General features: G+C 36.9%; 1 protein-coding gene across 1 annotated transcript in view; it reads right to left on the minus strand.

Moving 5' to 3' along the window:
- LOC127622013 (visinin-like protein 1) overlaps window positions 1–7,676 on the minus strand; it is a 48,765-nt gene extending 41,089 nt beyond the window's left edge. The window contains exon 1 of the mRNA XM_052095867.1: window positions 7,379–7,676. The gene's annotated coding sequence lies outside the window, so the exon portion shown is untranslated. The remainder of the gene's footprint in view (window positions 1–7,378) is intronic.
- Window positions 7,677–9,213: the final 1,537 nt, after the last annotated feature.

Below are 9,213 nucleotides of genomic sequence, written 5' to 3' on the forward strand. Positions count from 1 at the left end.
ACCCGTATGTCCGGGGGCGGGACATGCGAATACTGGTTGCCAACTCTCATTGGCCTTTTTTTCATAGTCCAGAGGTGAATATCGGCGCTCAAGAGAGACCCCTAGTGTCGCTTCTCTGACACAACGTGGAGAGAGCGACAGAAGGGGAACTGTACGTTACATTGGCTTTACCAGTGTAACACATGTAAAATCACTGTAACACATGGCCTCTCGTGGCTTATTGCCAGGTTTGGGGAGTAACAAAATACATGTAAAGGGATTACATATTTAAAATACTAAATATAAGTAACTGTATTCCACTACAGTTACAATTTAAATCATTGAAATTTAGAATACAGTTACATTCCAAAAGTATTTTGATTACTGAAGAGGTTACTTTGCATTTTATTGTCATTTGTTTCATTTCATATTTAGTCCTTTCAGATGGAAAACATTTAAACATATAAATCATGTGATCCAAAGTGCCTTTGAACAGCGGTGAAACACTTTCTTATGATGTGTTTTATTCATACGTGCAGACAGAGAAGTGAGCACAAGAAACAGAAATAAACCTTGTGTAAATTGTCAGCTTTATGCTTGGCTAAAATGCTATTTCTAGCCATTTTACTTGCACATGTTACCAGGCACGATCATATTTTTTATCAAGAAATTCACGTTGGAACAAAAAAAAAATTTTTCTAGTAAGACCTTTGATATAAGGGCAAAAATCTTATTCTTGATAATATTTATTTTAAAAATAAATAAAAATCATTAAAACAAGAGAAATTTGATTTATCTTGTTTTAGAAACAACACTGCATAAAATATTTCTAATAATTTTTCAGAGAATGTATTTTTAACATGTTTGTCTTACTGTACTGGGAGAGTTTTTATAGTCAAAACAAGTGAAAAAATCTACCAGTGCTGAAGAAGTAATCCAAAGTATTTAGAATACGTTACTGACCTTGAGTATCTAACAAAATACATTACAAATTACATTTTCAGCATGTATTCTATTATCTATAGTGGAATACATTTCAAAAGTAACCCTCCCAACCTTGTTTATTGCTTTAATATTTGACCAGAAAAACGATGTGAAGCCACTCATAGATTTAGCAGTGAGAAAATGAGGCACAGGCTATTGAATGTTCCTGTGTAGTCTGTGATACACATTAAATAATATCTCACTAGGCATGTGAGAATCCCCATATGAAATCTACTATTTCAGCTTATCATTGTGAATAAAATTTGGTCTGTCCCTTTTGAGAATGAGCAGTGTTTCATCCTACCCACATATGCTTATAAGAGCAGCCTGAAGCTCTTTCCCCCATTGTCTGGATGGTATTCTCACACACTGTCAGGGAAATGGGTTAATTAAACAAAGCATCGTTAGCATAATTACTAAAAGGTCATCACATCCTAAACTTCAGTGTGATATTATTTAATTTTTTGGACAAATTGAAAAAAGTCTTTCCTTCTCTGGTATATTAATAAAACTACAATGAAAGCATAGAGAGAGACAATAGTTGCAGTTTTGTAGATGATATCAGCATTTTATATTTAAGGAAATGGCCAAGTAAAAGACATGCATCTTGTATCTTGAAAAGACATACTGTAAGTCCAATAGTCTGATATCAATAGTTAAAGTGCTTTTATTTTGTATTATTCTCATTTATTAATAATAATTTGTAAAAAATTATATTATGGCTGAATCTCGTTTCGAAGGCTGCGTGCTAGGTAGGACGCGTCCTTTGAAGGCTACAGTATACCTAGCGTCCTCCTTTAAACGAGATGGCCTTCGTAGGACAAATGGAAACGGAACGTAACATGGTTGCTATGACAGCACGCCCCTATTTAACAAGCATGAGCACTTTGAGTGAGGAGGGAACAAAGTCCCTCTGGAAGGGAATGTATGAGGTATAATTTAGGAGTGTTATAATGATGTAAAGAGAAAAGAAAATAGGTTTTACATGTGTACTTTTAGTCTAATTCTTTATTTTAATTATTTATTAATATAATTATACATATTATACACTCTGCACCCATCTACTGAGGTACGTCAACTTGGGAATTATCATTCCTTGCATTTGAACATCATATTTATGGGCAAATTGGCGTAATTATTTTTAGACATTTCCGTTGACCCAAAGAATTTTGGGTTGTGAGTGCCCACGAAGGATACACCTCATGCATCCTCCGAATTCCTGTGAAAGAAGGTCACATTCGAAGGCTGCATTTGAAGTGTCCTACTCGATTTTCTGAAACGAGACAGCCTCGATGACGTATGCGGCTGACAAATGCGACCTCCGGAGGACGCATCCTTCCAAACCAGACACAGCTTATTTATTCTTCAAAAACAGAGGCAGAGATTGGTAGAGATACTGTATTCAACCAACCTCCCACACAGTAATAATTTGTGAGCAAGTGCTTTGAATAGTCCCTAACAATTGTGAGGTCATGGACATGGATTCAGATAACAACATAAAACAAACATTTCTAAACTGTTTACAATGCAATAAGATCAACAAATCAGTAAGACAATGCTACACAACAAGGCCGTAGCAAGAAATTCGGGGCCTGTGATGTTTTTTGGTCTGGGCCCCTTTCATATTAAAAATTACAGTTTAAAAGTTTTGTGGGCCCCCTTGGACCTGTGGGGCCACTAGAATTATTACCACCTTTCATCCCATTAGCTATGGCCCTGCTACACAACAACATCAGCAATGCTCAGATTGTGGGCCAGTGATCTTTTAATGGAACAAGTTTGAGCTTTCCCGGTCTGCAGACCACATTTGAAGACTGATCTCACAGTGAATTCTGAAACAGTAGCCTGAAGTTTCCTGAGCTAAACTCGGTCTGTGATTAATTAAATTCAAAGTACTGCCCAAATTCTGACTTCCTGTGTGATTATGTTGGGCCCTGCATGTGTCCTTGGGGAATAACTCTATGCAAGATCAACCAATTTAGAGTGCTAAAAACATAGATGATCATCATCATCCTTAGTTGAATCTCTTTCCAGCTGAGCCCTCCATTTTCAAAGATTTACATGATTTCTGTCAAACTACAAAATTGAAAGTACCACTGATCTGATAACTGGTCAAATACTATTGGTTAACTTTTCCTTAATTTCAAAGATTTTTCCAAAGACTTAAAAGTAGCCTTCAGTTACTTTTTCAATTATTTATACCAAAAAATAAATACATTCATAAATAAAAAGACTACAGTTCCACCGATTTGATTATTTGTCAAATGCAGATCTGCGTTCTTTGGTGCCCCAGGGGTCCGAAGGTCAGTTCCCCATGATGCAGCAACCCCCTGATCTATAATAACCACCTTCATGCGGTCCTAAAGTCTATCACCAAGCGATCTTGAAGTCACTGTTGTCGTAGACTTTAATAACCCTCCACCTTTATTGTTTAGATGTTTCCACCAGATATTTAAATTATTAAAACATTTTATAAATACGATACACAAGTAAAATATTAAAGTGCAGTCTGTAAGTGCAGCACAATGCTCAATCAGCAAATACAGCTAAACAGATGTGCTTTCAGTCTGGATTTGAATGTGGTTATTTTTGGAGCACATCTTACCTCTTCTGGAAGCTGGTTTCAGCTGAGAGTGGCATAATAGCTAAATGCAGTCTCACCTTGTTTTAAGTGAACCTGTGGTATTTCTAACTGACTGGATCCTCCACATGCATTGTCTCCACGGTGGCACGACGAGCCATGTGATAAGATGCGTGGATTTACAGTCTCAGAAATGGAGGCAACTGAGACTTGTCCTCCACCACCCGGATTGAGGATTAGTGAGAATTGGAATTCCAAATTGGGAGAAAAGAAATATCTGCAATATATTTATGTCCTAGGCCATTGAGTGATTTATAAACTGGCAATATTTATTTAAAATCAATTCTAAATGTAACTAGAAGCCAGTGTAAAGACCTGAGGACTGGAGTAAAATGCTCAAATGTTTTGGTTTGGGTCAGAATCCTGGCAGCAGCATTCTGAATGAGCTGCAGGTATCTAATGGTCTTTTTGGGAAGGCCGGTAAGAAGTCCATTGCAGTAGTCTACCCTACTGGAGATAAAAGCGTGAACAATTTTCTGCCTTGACTAGATACGAAACATCAAATTCCTTGCAACATTTTTGAGATGAGAGTAAGCTGACTTAGCTATTGCTTTGTCGTGACTACTAAAACTAAGGTCTGACTCCAAAATAACACCAAGATTCCTTACTTGATTTTTTTTGGTCTTTAGACCCCTGGAGTAAAGGTACGTGTTCACCTTGAGAATTTCATATTTGTTGCCATATACAATAACTTCTGTCTTGTCTTTGTTTAACTGAAGGAAGTTTTGGCACATCCAACTGTTTATTTATTCAATGCACAGGCTCAGAGAGTTTATGGGGCTGTAGTCATTTGGCAAAAGAGCTAGGTAGATCTAAATGCCATCTGCATAGCTATGAAACGCAGTTTGGTTCTTTTTCCAAATTTGGCCTAGTGGGAGCATATACATGTTGAACAGGAGTGGTGCAAGAATAGAGCCTTGTGGGACTCCACACGTCATGGACGTTAACTTAGATTGATAGTTGCCTATGTTAACATAGCAACCCCTCCCTTCTAGATATGACCTGAATCAGTCATATATGAGGACCGTCCCAGAGAACCCTATGTAGTTTTCTAATCTGTCTAGGAATATATTGTGGTCTACACTGTCAAAGGCAGCACTAAGAACTAGTAATACCAGAGGGGGACTAAGAATGGTTCAAGGAACGAAATCCAAAAACTAACAACATTTTTAGCAGAACATAACCGAAAACCTGAACAAAGGAGTGAAAACGTTGTTTTTAAATGCTGGTAACCGGTTATAACGGTTATACTGTTTGTAATGCCTTCGTCAGGATAGTGTGCTGGATTTTGTCCATTTCCTTGACTTTGCTGAAGCTTGTGTAATACGCACCTATCGATTGCTTCTCAGGTGTGCGAGGTTAGTCGTTTATTGATGAATCCAAAGGCCAAAGGGTTTATCACAGTACGTTTTTGGAGCTACAACCACTTGATTTTGCCCGAAAAAATTAATCATGTGCTTTGATGCTGAAGGAAACTGTTGCATCACACATTTCTGTCTGTTTGCATCCACAACTATCTGTTGTGGATGTCGCATTCTGTCCTTTTTAAAAAAAACATATACATCCACGGCTAATCCAGATACAAGGAAAGCATTATAGGAGGTAAAAAGTACTTTTCTCAGTTGTTTCCAAGTCTTCACTGAATTATTGTTAGTAATACAGATTCAATGCTGTCTAGATTTGACTGAGAAGCAGATCTGTAATAAAAAAAGACTCTTAACTGTGAATGTACTCTATGCTGTTATGATTTCTATGCTAATAAATTCACTACACAGGAAAAAAATAATTGCTAATTTTCACTTATTTTAGTGAGGCAAGTGGCTTATTTTGTGAGATCTGGAAACACTGCAATTGGTATTTCACCCACCTATTATCGTAGAGTACTGTCATTTTAAAAAGAACATTATTATCCATACTTTTATTTTGTTCTAACCGATAACCAATTGGAAAGGAGGCTGTGGAACGAAAAAATAAAGTTTTTGCTCAGAACGACCCAAAATTAAAAACATTTTTTTTTCAGTCCCTGATCTTAGCACTGATATTTTGCCAAAATCAGTATTTAGCCAAATATCATTGAGTATTTTTCCTTGTGTCTGGATTGACCGTGTGTGTATATCGTATGTACCCATAATTATATGTTGGTACCTTTAAGAAGTTTCAGGCTGAACAATAAGGTCCTCCAGTACATGGAGCACTGATATATTCTATTGAAAAGAACTGGCCACTGCAGGCTATAAAAGGAACCAAAGAGCTTGTCTCCCTAAAAAGCAATAGTCCACTCTGTTTTCCATTTAGGTGTTAGGTATTGGGTTATTTCTGCTGCAAAAGGAGACCAGATAGAATGCTTCGTCCCCTGTGACTATAATGCACAGGTTGAATCGATCCCATAAAATCATTTGTAATTTATATGCGACACTGCTTTAATGCAGATAGATCTTTAGAGCACACATGAAATAGCAGCGCTATATTAAAACAATACTGAGGTTGTAGCATACACACACAATATTCTGATTTGATTACACTCAGTAGAGTGTACTGTAGACTATGTGTTAAACTCTTGATTGCAATATCCATGCAGAAAATGTGTTATGATCAGCAAAACAATGCTGTGTTGTGTTTTACAAGCATTTGAACAAGAACTGCCTAAGAGGTTTTGATGACTATGCAATCTGAGCCCTGTCCAGAGATCAAGAGGCGTTTTGAACCCTGCGAGTTGACACAATGGTGCCCATGCCCACACGAGCCTCACAGATTTAGCACATCCATCTTATTTAGACAGGCACATTATATAAGAACATTTTAATTTATTTTATTATTTTATGGGATGACCTTGAGAGTGTGAAAATGTGGGCTGTGTTGAATAAGGAATATATTTAAGACATAAAATGAACATATAATATATCTATTTGCTTTTAAATTATAAGTGCAAAGGCACTGATTCTGAACAGTATGGAAAGTTGGTTTACATTTGTCGATAGGGAGGACAGTCGAATAATTCCCTTTTATTTGAACTGTGAAGCAGCAATATCATGGTACAATAGCACTACCTATAAAAAATATGTCAAAATACATAGAATACAAATTGTATGAATCGCCCTGGTCGCATCCCGACATATCGACACACTATGATGCATCAAAGGCATAAGAAATGCAGCTGAGACATGGAGCTTTTGCCAACTATTGTCCATTCATTTGTCATAGCAAGCCACATTTTTGACCTCAACTTTACCTAGTGTCTAAACAATTCATTTTTTTTCTGCTTTGTTTTAAACCAATGTGGCATTTGTACAATTGGTAATCATGGCAATGTGATGCATAATGCTGCCTATTTGAGTAAGCATGGAAAAATAAGAAAAATAAGTTTAGGGTTCGTGGTTATGCAAAATACGTCTGGAATTCTCTCCAAATATCATTATCATGTACATTACATCCTCTGTAATGAATCAATGCATTGCAATACTGCAGGTTACTGAAGCAGCTCAGTCATCCGCTTCGCCTCTTCACGTTCATCCAGAACAACTTTCTAAAGGGCAGTTCACCCCGAACGCTGTTTTTCAATTGCCTTACTATTTAAACAAGCGCTAGATGGTCGTCTTTGAACGTAGCGTCTTGCGCAGCCATATTAAGTAAAAAATAACGGCAACTTTTAAAAACGCATCTCGAGACACCTTTGCGCAGCGCATGGGTTTTAGCGCAAGGACGCGTTCGGTCTGAACAATTTCTGATTCCAGCGTGTAGCACATATTCATTAAGCACTCATAAAAGGAGGCTTACCGTAAAGGAGAGAGCCAAAAGGAGGTCTGACGATTCCTGCTTCGGGCAACAGTAAAAGTGAAACGCGATAAAAGTGCTCACTAATCGGCTGACAGCTGCGGTGGGCTTTCTGTGAGGTGAAAGGACAGACGCGCAGGAAAAACGCAGCAATTACGGCAGCGAGGACAGTCCACACGCAGCGCTCGAGGTGATGTGACGCAATAGATATACAATATAGCTCAGCTTCGGATTGTGTTCATCACCACCAAACCAACCTATCTCGTCTTCTCACCGCGCGCCGCTTGGCTTTGGTGTGGCGTGTGTGCTCTTTTGAGTGTGCGTAAATTGTAGCCTACGCTCTCACTCTGTCCGCACTCTGTCCCAGCAAGTGATAGAAAATTACATCAGCAACTTGTGAGCTGGATGTGAAAGCCTTTGAGATTCCCATATTCCCATATTTTTGTTCTTTCTTTTATTAGTCCTATATTTTTTTTTAATTTTATAAATGTCTATCAATGATCCAATAAAGCAATTGCATGCCAAGATTAGCTCAGTAATGTGGTCTGCACTAGAGCATGTTTCCCAACCTTTTTCTCAATGGACCCCTGTTTTAAAGAATATTCAGGGTTCAATCCCAGTTAAGGTCAATCGACAGGATATTTTATGGCATAATATTGATTACCACAAAAAATAATTTCGACTTGTCCCTCCTTTTCTTAAAAATCAAAAAGCAAGAATCTTGGTTACAGTGAGGCACTTACAATAGAAGTGAATGGGGCCAATCTGTGAACGTTAAAATACTCACTGTTTCAAAAGTATGGCCACAAGACTTAAACAATATGTGTATTAGCAAGATTTTAGTTTGATAAAAAATTGCTTAGCCTACTAACTAAAGCCAATTTTACAACTTTGTTGCAATGACAGCATAACGCCTTAAACCCTTAAACTCTAAAACGTTAAACAGCTTTACAGTTCAAATAATACACAAGTTTTAACAGAAGTTTGAATTATACAATTATACACATCTTCAGCACTGGTATAGTTTTTCACTTGTTTTGACTATAAAAACTGCCATCTTAAGCTTTAAAAACTTTTTTAAAAAAGCACATAAATGCAGCATAAAACTAATCCATAAGACTCCAGTGGTTAAATCCATGTCTTAAGTGATCCAGTTGGTTTTAGATGAAAACAGACCAGAATATAACTCTCTTTTCAGTGTACATCTTGACAGCAGTCTCCTTGGCAATCATGATTTCAAGCTGGATTACACTTCTTAGCACCATCTACCGCGTGCGTCAACAGGGTTGGGAGGGTTAATTTTTAAATCTATTCCACTACAGATTACAGAATACAGGCTGTAAAATGTAATTTGTAACATATTCTGTTAGATTACTCAAGGTCAGTAATTTATTCTAAATACAAGATTAATTCTTCAGTACTGGTAGATTTTTTCAATAGTTTTGACTATAAAAACTCTGTCAGTACAGTAAGACAAACATGTTAAAAATACATTCTCTGAAAAACCTAAATATCTCATGCAGTGTTGTTTCTAAAACTAGATCAATCAAATTTCTCTTGTTTTAAGGATTTTTTTGATATTTTTACACGAAAACAATAAAAAAATTATTATCAAGAATATGATTTTTGCCCTAATATCAAAGGTGTAACTAGAAAAAATAAATTATGATCCAGCGTGAATTTTCTTGATAAAAAATATGATCGTGCCTGGTAACATGTACTTCTCTGTCTGCTCGTATGAATAAAACACATCATAAGAAAGTGTTTCACCGCTGTTCGAATGCACTTTGGATCGCAACATTGATATGTATAAATGTTTTCCATCTGAAAGGACTAAA

This window comes from Xyrauchen texanus, chromosome 28, assembly GCF_025860055.1.
Source record: "Xyrauchen texanus isolate HMW12.3.18 chromosome 28, RBS_HiC_50CHRs, whole genome shotgun sequence".
NCBI classification, from domain to species: Eukaryota; Metazoa; Chordata; class Actinopteri; order Cypriniformes; family Catostomidae; genus Xyrauchen; species Xyrauchen texanus.